The sequence below is a fragment of the Ranitomeya imitator genome, chromosome 7 (genome assembly GCF_032444005.1).
Source record: "Ranitomeya imitator isolate aRanImi1 chromosome 7, aRanImi1.pri, whole genome shotgun sequence".
In the NCBI taxonomy this organism is placed as follows: domain Eukaryota; kingdom Metazoa; phylum Chordata; class Amphibia; order Anura; family Dendrobatidae; genus Ranitomeya; species Ranitomeya imitator.
The window spans coordinates 17870454-17883237 of NC_091288.1; the positions used below are offsets into that span (position 1 = coordinate 17870454).

Genomic DNA, 12784 nt, shown 5'->3' on the forward strand with positions numbered 1-12784 from the left:
TTGGCAGGGGCTCAGTGATGTTTACAGTGAAGCATGGTGGTGGCTCGGTGATGTCTATAACGAAGCATGCTGAGGACTCTGTGATGCCTACAATGAAGCATTGCGGTGTCTAGGTGAGGTCTACAGTGAACATGACAGTGGTTTAATGATGCCTACAGTAACAAATAGTGGCAGTTCGATGATGCCTACAGTAAAGCATGGCTAGGGCTCGGCGATGTCTACAATGAATCGTGGCGATGGGTCGGTGATGTCTACAGTGAAGCATGGCAGTGGCTGAGTGATGCCTACAGTGAAGCATGGTGGCTGCTCAGTGATGCCTACAGTGAAGTATGGCTGTGAAAAATGTTCATCTCACCTGTGTATTGTATCCTGCATATACATGTGTAAGTAAATGTCACAGTTTCAGGTTTTAATATCCATATATAAAAAGTGTTCTCAACATTAGATCACTGTCCTTTTGCTTTATGCCACAGACATCCAGATTCTAGGAATACCTGGTGTCACTGTGTAAAGATTAATGTACTCCGCTCGCACATGAACACAATGTTCGCCGGTTTCCTCAGAAACCTGGTCGGTCTCTGGGCCCTGGGGAGATGTTTGAGAACCAGCGCTGTGTTCAGCCATAAGATTTCCTCACTTGGAGAACAGGCTGAGCAAGCAATACCTGAGATATTAAGAAAAATGTTTAACGGCGACGGTTTAGCATGCCCAGCGGCGGTTCTGAGTGTCGGGCACCTCAGCTGTGCATGTGCCAAAGTTATCTCTACTCATTTCTGATGTTATCTGTGATGCCTCCAGGTGCGCACAACTTGTGAGTTTTATCACCAGAATTCTGTATCCTTGGGGCAACATTATTATTATTATTATTATTATTTTTTTTTTTTTTTTCATTTTGCTTTTTAACCACGAGTAAAAATTTTTTTTTTTTTTTTTTAAATAATTTTTTTAATGACTGGAGAATCTATTAATTGTGAATGCTAATTGTACCAGTCGTTACGTCTCTTCGTTCCTGAAGATAGCTCCATCCATCCTCCTCTGGTCCTGCACTCAGTTGTAACTCTCCTTTGGTTAGCATTTGCCAGGAAACTTGTGACTGCCAATGACATCAGGTCTGGCGGTCTTTTTGAATCCTTACCTTTACCCCTTCCAGGCACTTTTTGACACGATCTTGTCTAAGGTTCTAGATATCACTACTGCCTCATCCTCGAGATTTCGCATCTGGTTCTTCCGGTTCTACTCCGGACCTTCAACTTTGTTCCTGTCTATGCTCCTGTGTCATCTTCTGGCCCGTCGCATACTCACTATTCTCCCGGTAACAGTCCTTAACTCTGTTCCTTACTACTCCATTCTTAACAACATCAGTATTGGTCTCCAATCCTCCTGGGAATACCCCTGACCTGGTTGAGAGTAACCCCTTTTTGTATTTTTTATAGAAATCCCTTCCATTTTTGCATCCGAGAATAGCTGGAAAAATTGTGACTGTCCCAGGAAATGTAGGATGTTGGCAGCTATGCTACACCACTGTCTACTTAACTCACTATTCTGGTCACTATTCCGGAGATATTTCTGCAGGAAAGTATGTACCTCCTTAGGGTGAAGGCTAGGGGATTTCATACTCAGCGACACAGTTTTCCCAGGGCTGACAAGATTTAGGCTTAGCACCTCTCCGGTGCTCATGAATCTTCTCATAATGTACGTGTGATGCTAGTCACTACTCACGGGCAGGCCGTGAAGTCACCCGGGTAGGTTCCAAGCAAGAACATAGTAAAGTGAAGGAAAAGACGAAGGCGTGAGTCAGGTCATAGTCCGGAGTCAGAATACCAGAGAAATAGCAGATCTTAGCAAAGAGGCAAAACCAAACAGGTAGTCAGAACATGGTCCAAGGGTTAAGCAGCGGTAGATCAGAACTCACAGCACAAGAATCATGCAAACACACACCAGAGAGCAGAAGCTTTGACTGGCAGTGATCTGGACCAGACAGATAACCTAAATAATCATAATTGCCATCATATAAAAGGGTATGGTTCCCGCAATATATTTGTATCTTACATTTTTATACTCTTTATATAGGACCGACCCCAAATAACAAAAGCCATGAAACTGTCATACCATAGTGCATACTGATGAAATTATAGCTTTACTCAGCCAAATAGATGTATTTAAAGTGCAAATGCATGTGACTTCTATATATTAAGGTGCAAGTGCATATAAACGAAGACTAAATTTCTCCCTGTGTACAAGCTCAGTGGTTATTACTGATTAAAGTATATAGAAGGCTGATACTTGGTATTGTCATTATAAGTACATTTTTGCATTACCTATGGATGGTAAGATGGAGTAAACGTGATGCAAACTGCAGCAAGGTCTATTTGTTATTTGCCTCCCTCTGCCTCGACGCGCGTTTCATGAACACTTTCTCAGGAGTTGTCAAAGCTTTCAAAATACATGGATTTTGTCAATGGGTTTACAAACACATAGGTTCCCAATGGCTTGTGCCTCGCACTAACCCTTGCTCTATTAAAATGAACGTTTCTGAGATGTAATACCATAAACAACCTGTAGCCTTGTGTACCATAGTGCTGTTTTTTTTTTCTGGAAGAAAGTAGCCACAGTTTTCTAATCCTGTAAAATTCCTTTAAGGCTATTTTCACACGTTGCGTTTTTGCTGCTTTTTTAATGCAATGTTTAAGCTGCGTTTACGCTGCTTACAAAAAACAGGTTTTTCTTCGCTTTTGTGACGTTTTTTGCTACGTTTTTTATTGCTACATTTTTGTCTTGGTACATTTGTCTCTTGTGTATGCTGATAAAGTTTAGTGCATAAAAAAATAATCTGATTAAAATTCATCAGGTTTTGGCATCACAAACGCAGCCAAATCTGAAACGTGCATTTTTTTGCATCGTTTTTGCAGTACACATTGCTTTTAATGGGTGCAAAACGCTGCAAAAACTCTGAAAGAAGTGATATGCTGCATTTTGCAAAAACGCTGTTCTTTGACAAAACAATCAGAAAAAAAAACAAGGGGGTGTGCACGAGATTTCTGAAATCTCATTGACTTTGCTGCAACTGTGAAACGCAGCTTAAAAGTTGCATAAGAAACTGCTGCAAAAACATAACACGTGAACAAAGCCTAAGAGACATGGCTGCTAAAAAAAATAATTATGTGGCTTTATTGCATGGCCGTGCTCAAAGATGGGAAACAGATTGTATTGTATCTACAGTCATGGAAAAAAGTTCTGAGAATGACACAACTTTTGATTTTCACATAGTTTGTTTCTTCAGTTTTTATTTTGGCTAATTTGCATAAATTATAGATTGTCATGAACAGTGATCTGATGAACTGCAAAAACTTGCCATGAAAATAAAATAAATCACAAACGACCCATTCAAAGAAGGACGTTGAATTGTTGTGAATGAGACTTCAGGACATCCAAGAAAATCTGGCAAGTGCCGGGATCGTCTCTTAAAGAGGATTACAGCTGCGGGATCAGCACAACACTAGTGCAGAGGTTGCCCCGAAATGGCAGCTGCACGCACAGTAAGACAAAGGCATTTGGGGGCTGAAAGCTGTTCTGGAGTCAAGAAGGGCAGCAAAGAAGCCACTTCTCTAAATGATATTCTGCAAGAGGTACACAGTGATTGCATGGCAGAGGATGGGAGTACAATTATTGTCTCTGATGGCACCCCCTTCAGACTGTCGGGACATCTGGGAGAATGACTGTCCGGAGAAGACAAGGCGAGTCCTGTGCCTGCCAACAGTGAACAATCCTGAGACCACTGATGTGCGGGGGCTTCTCATCCACAGAAGGGGCTCACTCATGGTTTTGACATGAATATACAGTAGAATGGGATCTAAACCTCCTCAAGAGCAATTTCTCCCATCATCAGGTGCAATGGGGACACAACATTGACATTTTGGGTCCATGACCAGGAAACGCCCCAGATCTCATCCTATTGAGGACCTGCGGTTAATCCTCAAAGAGCAACAAACAAAAACACAGAAATGGTAATAACTCCAAGCTCTGATGAGACAAGAACGGGCGGCCATCAGTCAGGATCTGCCCAGAAGTCGATATCCAGCTGTCCGGGCAAAGGGCAGAAATATGGAAAAATAATACGGGGCAACGCTGGAAATATCGAGGCCTTACAGAAACTTAATGTATTTGTCAATAAAAGTGTAAACACTTATGAAATATTTACAAATTATTCTTCAGTAACCAGACAAACATTCAACTGAAACCTGAAAGCATTGAAGCAGGAAATTGTGAAAACCAAAATTAGTGTCAATCTCAAAACTTTTGTCCACGACTGTAAGTGGTGACGTTCCAACGACTGATAGGTCATGGACACTTGGGTTATGTCTACTGGTGAAGCAGACCATATTGTAGCAACTATGGAAGCAGATTTTGCATTAATATGAGCTAATCTAGGTGGAATAGACCGGGCGACACTTACCACAACGTTGCGAATCAGCAGGTTGCCATGTTATCACTAATTAGTAGAAAATGTATTTATTGCCTAGGGAGTCGGAGGCAAATTATTACATACACTGAAACCACATAGAATAAATCCTCATCCTGAAATCTGAAGATTCAGATGAGATGAGGCTGCAGGTCACCCCAATATTCCTCTACCCCTACTGTCACAATCATAGGTGCCCAGGAAACTTTGGGTCAGGGAGTATCATCCATAAGGATGGGTGAAGAAGTCCAATCAGTAGCGTTGGTGCAAATCGATTTGCAGGACCAAGTACATCGGCCACATTGGGAGCCCTGAGAACTGCCTATTACCTGACGGCATACGCAGCTCATCTTATGGTTATCCAGCCTGGTAGCGCATCTAGTCGTCCGAATATATTGGCCATTAAAACGGATTTCAAGGATTTCTAAAAAAAGTTAATAAAATCAGGGAAGCATGGCAAAATAAAAAATCCCCCTACTAACCACTGGCTCAGCGGTAACATTCTGTGCATGTAAACTAGTGATTGGCGGCAACTGCGGGATCACCAAAGCGTTGGTGCTGGCGCGGCTGAAGATTTAGAAGGTCAATAAAAGGCAATTTTTTTTTTTATTTTATGACGTTTCTAACTTTTTTTTTGTAAATCCCTTTAATACTTTAATGTCTCAGTTGGTCTAGGGTGATTGTTGACATGATAATTTTATACTTCTGGTTTTCTATTACTGGTAGCTGTGGGCGGGGAAAGGGTTAATTGTAGTGATGAGCGAGTGTACTCGTTGTTGGTCGGGTTTTCCAGAGCACGCTTCCAGAGCACGCTCAGTATTTGTTAGTGGTCAGAGATTTAGTTTTCATCCCGGCAGCTGAATGATTTACAGCTACTAGCCAGGCTGAGTACATGTGGGGGTTGCCTGGTTGCTAGGGAACCCCCACATGTAATCAAGCTGTCTAGTAGCTGTAAATCAGTCAGCTGTCGGGATGAAAACTAAATCTCCAAGCAGTCATTAATACTCAGAGGTCACCCGAGCGTTCTCTGGAAAACCCAAGCAACGAGTACACTCGCTCATCACTAGTTAATAACGCTATCTGAAGTGGTGTAGGACTGTAAATGGTTAAAGGGTTTCTGCTAATTTACTTTTCTTTAATGTACAGTAAATAGATACAAAATTATAAAAAAAAGATAAAATGTTTATCACCCAAAAAACCCCAGTGTGAATCCAGCACTACGACAGACAACCCCCCAAAAATGGTGTGGGAACTCCTTATATTTACTAACCAGCAAAGGCTAAACAGACAGCTGCAGGCTGAAATTAATAGCCTAGGAAGGGGCCATGGATAATGGCCCCCTCCCAGACTAAGAACATCAGCCCTCAGCCGGCCCAAAAATGGCACATCCATTCGATGCGCCAATTCTGGAGCTTAGCCTCCACTATTCCCACTTGCCCTAGTGCGTTGCAAAGTGAGGTAATAGTTGTAGGGTTGATATCAGCTGATTTATATTTGCTGACATCAACCCTGGGGTTTAGTAATGGAGAAGTCTCTATCAGACACCCCCATTACTAACCCCATAGTCAAATTGAATAAAGCCAGAGTAAAATCCTTTAATTGAAATAAACACTCCCCACTCTTCTTTTACCCATTTTTTCACAAAAAAATAAAAATAAAAAAAGCAAATTTATACTCACCTTTCTGCCTATAAGCCATTAAAGTCCATGTCCCAGGACAATCCTGATGGTTTGGTGAGCGGACACAACAGTGATACGACCATTAACTATGCCAGCCGGAACACACTGAGCTAAGAGTGAGAACGCGGCTGCGTGTGACCAGCAGTGACGTCATTAAGGTTACCGCCGGTCACAGGCAGCCACATTTTCACGTTCAGCTCAGTGTGTTGCAGCTGGTGTAGTTAGAGGCTGTATCGACGGAAAGGTGAGTATAATGTTTTTTTTGTGAATAAATGGGTAAAAGAGGGTCAAGTGGTCAAGTAGTGTTTATTTCAATTAAAGGACACTGTGTGCTCAATTCAATTAAAGGACTTTACTCTGTCTGTCCTTAAATATCAGCCCACAGCTGTCTGTTTAGCCTTTGCTGGTTAGTAAATATAGAGGGGACCTACATCTTTTTTGGGGGGGTCTCCCCTATAATCACCAGTAAAGGCTAAGCAAACAGCTCCGAGCTGATATTAATTGGCCCCTTCTCAGAATATTAACATCAGCCCCCAGCTGTCGGCTTTCCCTCAGCTGGTTATGAAAATGTAGGGGGACCCCACAGAGTAAAAAAAAAAAAAAAGAAGTAATTATTTATTTAATACACACTATACACAGACAGTGGGTGCTGACTCCAACTCCCATCAGCGTTGCCTGGTCGCACTGATCGAAGGGAGACCAGGCGACAAGGATGAGAGCTGCATTCAGCACCCAGGGCCTGGGAACAGCGCTAACTGTACTGCTTTTCCCAGGTGCCGGTACTTGTCACGCTGATGTGGCACACGGATGTGACAGGTATGTAGCACACGGACACAGATAGCTTTGATACTGTTTTTTTCCAGTGCTGATGATATCAGGAAGTGTGAAGGGGTCTAAGGCTAAGTTCACACATTTGATGCAGATTTTCTGTGCAGATTTACAATAGCAAACGAAACACAGCTTTTTAGAAAAAAAAAACACATCTACATATTGCTGATATTTTCTACGCGTTTACTGACGTGTGGTGCGTTTTTTTAAATTCCAGCGCATGTCAATATTTTCATCCTTGGTATTGGAAAAAGTACAGTCATATGGTTAAAAAAACATGTTAAAAAAGCCCTTCAAAATCTTAAACTTTAGTTGTGCTTTTCTGCATTTTTTTGTATGTATGGGACTATTTTTTCTGCTTCAATCTGAGCTTTTTTTTTAAAGCAGAAAAGTAGACGTGTCTGCTAACTCCACATGGAGAAAACAAAACAGCACAATGTGCACTGTAGGCAAGTTTATCACTGAAATGTATAGGAAGAATACAAAGATTTTTTTAAGCAGTTTTTCATGCAGATTTTAAAGCTGCATTTTGTTCAAACTACATATAAAAATACCCAGTGGGTACAATCTCCACCAAATCTGCAACAAAATCAGCAGCAAAATCCTTGTGTAAGGAGATGGCCACATGAATTTTTTTTTTATGAGTATGTTGGAGAATATTCTGCTCCAAATTCACTTAAAAAACTGTTTCAAATTCTCTTTGAATAGTTTTCCTATTTATGTCAATGGGACAAATGCTTTACTGCACCTGGTGCTGTGTTCTTCATGTGGAAAAAAAGATGTAACACATAATTTCTTAAAGTGTTTTTGAAAAAAAAAAAGCTCCAAATTTGACTTCTGAATCAGAAGAAACAGAACAATGCTCCGTACATATAAACCGTGTCAGAAAACACAAAAAAAAGGCACCAATTTTCCCAGCCTCACACTCATGTTAAAGGGGTTGTCCACTACTAGGACAACCCCCTAAATGTTTGGCCCCAATAAAATAATAAAGCTTATACTCACCTCCCGTTCCAGCGGTGTCGGCTCTCGCGGTCCCGGGACTCTCGTACAGTTGTTGTGACACGTGACGCCCAATCAGCGCTGGTGTCACTGTCCCCGTATTAGGAAAAAACAAACAGGAAGAGGAAGTCATAGATCAACTGATCAAGAAGAGGTTGTCCTAATAGTGGACAACCCCTTTAAGACTTTGTTCAATTGCTCCTCCTGGTTTCCTGATTTGCGGGAGACATTGTCATTTTAGACCAGCTACATGGTCCCATTCTGCAAGCAGAGGCAACAATCCCACCAGCTTCAGAGCAGCGCTTACAAGCTGTAACGCAAGGAGCTTGCAAGCGCTGCACTCTCTTCCTAGGAGACCAGCCACCACTGACGGCCTGGAGAGGTGGCCGGTAACTTAGACAATGAGCAGTAAACTATATCATGAAAAAATCTCTTGGTTCTTGAGAATGGAGAAAATTTTTAATAAGAGAGAAATTGCAAAGTTACTTGGTTTTATGAGCATTTTACAATTTTGACCATTTAAGAAATGGAAAATAATCCTAGAAGGACCTGTCTGGTGGTTTTACATTGATGACTTATCCTTTGGATAGAAGAAAATAAATGGTAATCGGCTCGCCTTCCAGGTAGGACAATGCAGCGTGAAACAACCTGTCCTCACATAGGGACCCTGGTAGACCTTGGTCGGTCACGGTGTGGTGCAGGGAGCGTAGGAACACACCAGGGTCGTATCCAGGTCAGGAATGGAAACAGGGTCCAAGAGGAGTGGGCTCCAGCACCAATGAATATGTTAAAATAAAAAAAAAAAGATTAAGGATCCATAAAATTCTACGTTTTGGGTAAGCAAAAAAAAAAAAAGATTAAGGCTGCGTAAACTTATTCATTTCAGTTTAGCAAAAAAAATGATTATGGATCCATAAATGTATGTGTTATCAAAAGAACAGATTAAGGATCAATATACTTACGAGTTTTGGGTTAACAAAAAAAGAAGAGTATGCACCCATAAATGTACACATATGGGTGAACAAATAAAAGGATCCATAAACTTATTTGGTTTCGGGTTAACAAAGGAATAGATTAAGGATCCATAAACGCACGGATTTTGGGTTAGCAACCTATTGAATAAGAGTTGCTAATCCAAAACGTGTAATCTTATGGATCCTTCATTATTTATTTTCTCTTTATGCTTTTTCATTGCACAGTAAAAGTCATGTTTTAACATTTTCCCATTGGTGCTGGAGCCCAGTCCTCATGGACCCTTCTTCCCATCTTTAGGATCGGTCGCCCCCGCCGATCTGCTGTTACCGGTGCTCGGCTGACGGCACAGCGCCATCCCCTGTACAGTGGCCGCGGCCGGGTACTGCACATCTGCCCCCTATACAAATCAAAAGTAGGTAGGCGGGGGTGCCCTCACCGATCCTAATGATAGGCCATTACAGTAAAAAAAAAACAGCTTTATGCTTTTTTTTTTATTATCAAAAACAGTGTTTCCTAAGTACCCTATGTTAATTATTTAATACACTGGCTTTTTTCTTTATTTATTTTCATTAGGATATATGCACATATTGTTTTTTTTTTTTAAATTTGGTTTTGTTTGTTTTGATGGCCAGTGTGAACATGCTCTTACATCATGCATGTTTTCAAGTCATACTCTGGCTCAGTTTTCCATTAAAGTCCTGGACAACCCCTTTAAATCTGGTTCAGCACCATTTCACCAGCAATGTCTGTAGTGTCATTCAGGAGTCTGGAAAAGCTGAGTGATGGGTGACAATGATCCCATCAGGTTGGTGCAGATGTGATGATAATATGTTGCTGCACTGATGCTGCTGCTGCCTCTCATCTCTCAGCCCCTGACATCTCACTGCAGCCCCCTGCTGGCTCATTGTCTGCACAGAGCATGCTCTGCCCTGCTGCATTGTGGGAGATGTAGTTTCGTGCTCCCCTGCTCTGCACTCTAGCCTTACGCACTGCAGACTACATCCCCCATAGTGCCCCGCGCCGGGATGCAGTGCATTGTGGGCCGTTCTGTCTGTGAGGAGCTAGGGGTGTGCCTTGCCCGCACAGTGTACACAGCTCCCGAGCAGCAGCATTTTGCAGTGCAGCCTTGGATGTGACTGGGGGAAGAGGACACAATGTAACACGATTAGTAGCAAGATAAGTAAAGCAAAGTGACCCCAGGTTCCTGCCGGAGGCTGCTGCTGCCCCAGTGTCCTCCTCCTCCCTGCTCCCTCATTCCCAGGTGTTGCTCTGACCTGTGCTCTGCATGTTCGTGTTGTCTCTGCCTTGTCGTCCATAGATCTGGAGGGTGGGGGAAGGGGGTTACATCCCCACATCGCCCCTTCTCTGTGGCCGCCATCTCCAGCCTGCGCCTGCTTTATCTGTTCCATTATGATTTTTTGTTTTATTCCATGTTTTGTCTTTGCATTGGGAAAGAGAGAAAAATCCCATTAACCCCTATAGGGCCCAGTATGCATCCTGTGTATGCAAAATCCCATTAACCCCTATAGGGCCCAGTATGCATCCTGTGTATGCAAAATCCCATTAACCCCTATAGGGCCCAGTATGAAGTCTGCATCCTGTGATGCCCCCATGCCCCATTGCACCCCCTCTGGTGACAGCTACAAATAAATATTACCTAGTGCCTAAAAAAACCATGTTACATTGTTGCATCTTTAATGGACTGTGTTAGGATTTGGGCAATTCTCTGCCCCTATATGATGCCGTATCGTCGGTGGCAGCCACACCAGAGGCAAAGGTTAGGTAAGGACGTTTAATTCTAGCAATTCTACATGTCCATGCTCTGGATCTTTCCGGCAGCCCTCCTCCTCCTCCTCCTCCCCATCCTTTCCTTTCTTTCTTTCTTTGGTGCAGGTTGCATATAAACATGTCGTATTGTTCCGGCTCCGTCCTCATTAATCATTTTAGCAGTTTTTGCTTTTCCCACTTCTCCCAGCGATTTCATAGATCACTTATACTGTATATATGGAAGGGTGGTGGGGCAGAGGGGTAAGAAAATCCAACAGCTGTGTGCTAAATCTGGAAATATAAAGCCCGCAGCTGAACGCCCATCATATAAAGCCTATTATGAGACGATGGCAACAGTTCCTTCTGAAGATGTCCACGTCGGGGTTTTTTTTTTTTGTGTCCTTTGCTTGGTCAGTTTATTATTATTATTATTATTATTATTATTATTATTATTATACATAATACAGTTTAATTCATTAGCGCCCGTTCTGTATCGGAGCCAACAAAGGAACGGCTTGAGTGGTATTCTAGTGCAATCCCAACTCTCCTCTCTGGCTGCTGAAGGGTTAATAATGTCTGAGCATTATACATGGAGGTACAATGTACGTGTCTGATGTCGGTTTTTTTTTTTTGTTTTGTTTTTGTTTTGTGTTTGTGCCGTTTCTGTTTGGATTGTTTTACTGCGTGGAGTTGGGCACACGCTGTGCCCGGCGCCGCGCAGACTCCTGTGTGCCCCCCCAATGGGCCGACCCGGCTGCCAGGATCAGCCCTGCGACCCGTCATGTTCCACCGTGTGACCTGAAGTGACTGATGGTAATTGAGACTAAGCTCCATGTGCGCGGATGTCAGGATGCGTCCCCCGGCCCCCGAAATTCCTGTGAACACACCCAGGAAATTTTTTTTAACGGGGGTTTGATACTTTAATATCTAAACGTGATACAAAATTATTTATTACACGTTATATTTCAGACCCCCGGAATTAATCTATACGGAGGGTCTTATTTTTTATTTGGCGCCCACATGCCCTTACTGGGGGGCATAAAATCGATCTGCAATTTCATGGATGCTGGGTCAGATGGGCCATGTTCACACTTGAGAAAACGCAGTTATTTTTCTGCAAGTTTCCATTCCAAAACAATCAATACTAATCTGTGATAGCTGCATTTTTGTTGCTTTTTTTTTTTTAAACGTTTTCTTTATTTTTGATGCCGTTTTGACTTAGCGGTTTTAATGCATTTGCTTTAGTTCAGAAATGCTGCAATTCTGCTCTTAAAATTGTAATAGCTTTTTTTTTATTTTGCATTTTTTTTTGCATTTTGATTTATCAGACTCCCAATAAAATCCTATAGGGATCTGTCAATCTTGGAGAGCGGGGAGGGGAGAAGTCGCTGGAGACCCTCCTGTGAGGAGTCATATGAGACACATAGTCCCCGACCAGCTTTTTAAAGCACAATTTCCCTGAAACGCTGCAGGTTGCAATATCACAGACCGTCTCTGGTTCATGTAGTTCCACCTGTAGTTCGGGCAGCAATAATCTGCAAACAGGCTTTATTATGCTATGCTTATATGGCGCCATCATCATCGCTGTCCCCGATGGGGCTCGCAATCTACATTCCCTATCAGTCTTTGGAATGTGGGAGGAAACCGGAGAACCCGGAGGAAACCCACGCAAACACGGGGAGAACATGCAAACTCCTTGTAGATGTTGTCCTGGGTGGGATTTTAACCCAGGACCCCAGCGCTGCAAAGCCACCGTGCTAACCACTGAGCCACCGTGCTTCGTTCTGCCCTTTTAGGAAATAAAAAAAAAATGCAGACCAAAACGAAGCTCTGGAGATAACTGAGCTCATTCTTGAACGTATGTCTTGTTTGGGCGGGGATTTTCAGAGCCTGTTTTCGGGATTGGTGAGGGTCCAAGTTGTCGGACCCCCAGAATTCTGGAAGTTCTCTTTTATCCCATTGATGGTAGATAACTTTGCATATTGGTTCAAATCCTTTAATCATTGCAAGAAACCTGTTGGTGGAAACAGATTAAATAGGGTAGGATGGGCGTAATTTATGATCAGCGGGGTCT

At 42.6% G+C, this 12784-nt stretch overlaps 1 protein-coding gene across 8 annotated transcripts in view; it reads left to right on the forward strand.

Annotated features, from left to right (window-relative positions):
- Positions 1–9992: 9992 nt before the first annotated feature.
- R3HDM1 (R3H domain containing 1) overlaps positions 9993–12784 on the forward strand; it is a 117765-nt gene continuing 114973 nt past the window's right edge. For all 8 annotated transcript variants that reach the window (XR_011314617.1, XR_011314614.1, XM_069732851.1 and 5 more), the window contains exon 1: positions 9993–10123. The gene's annotated coding sequence lies outside the window, so the exon portion shown is untranslated. The remainder of the gene's footprint in view (positions 10124–12784) is intronic.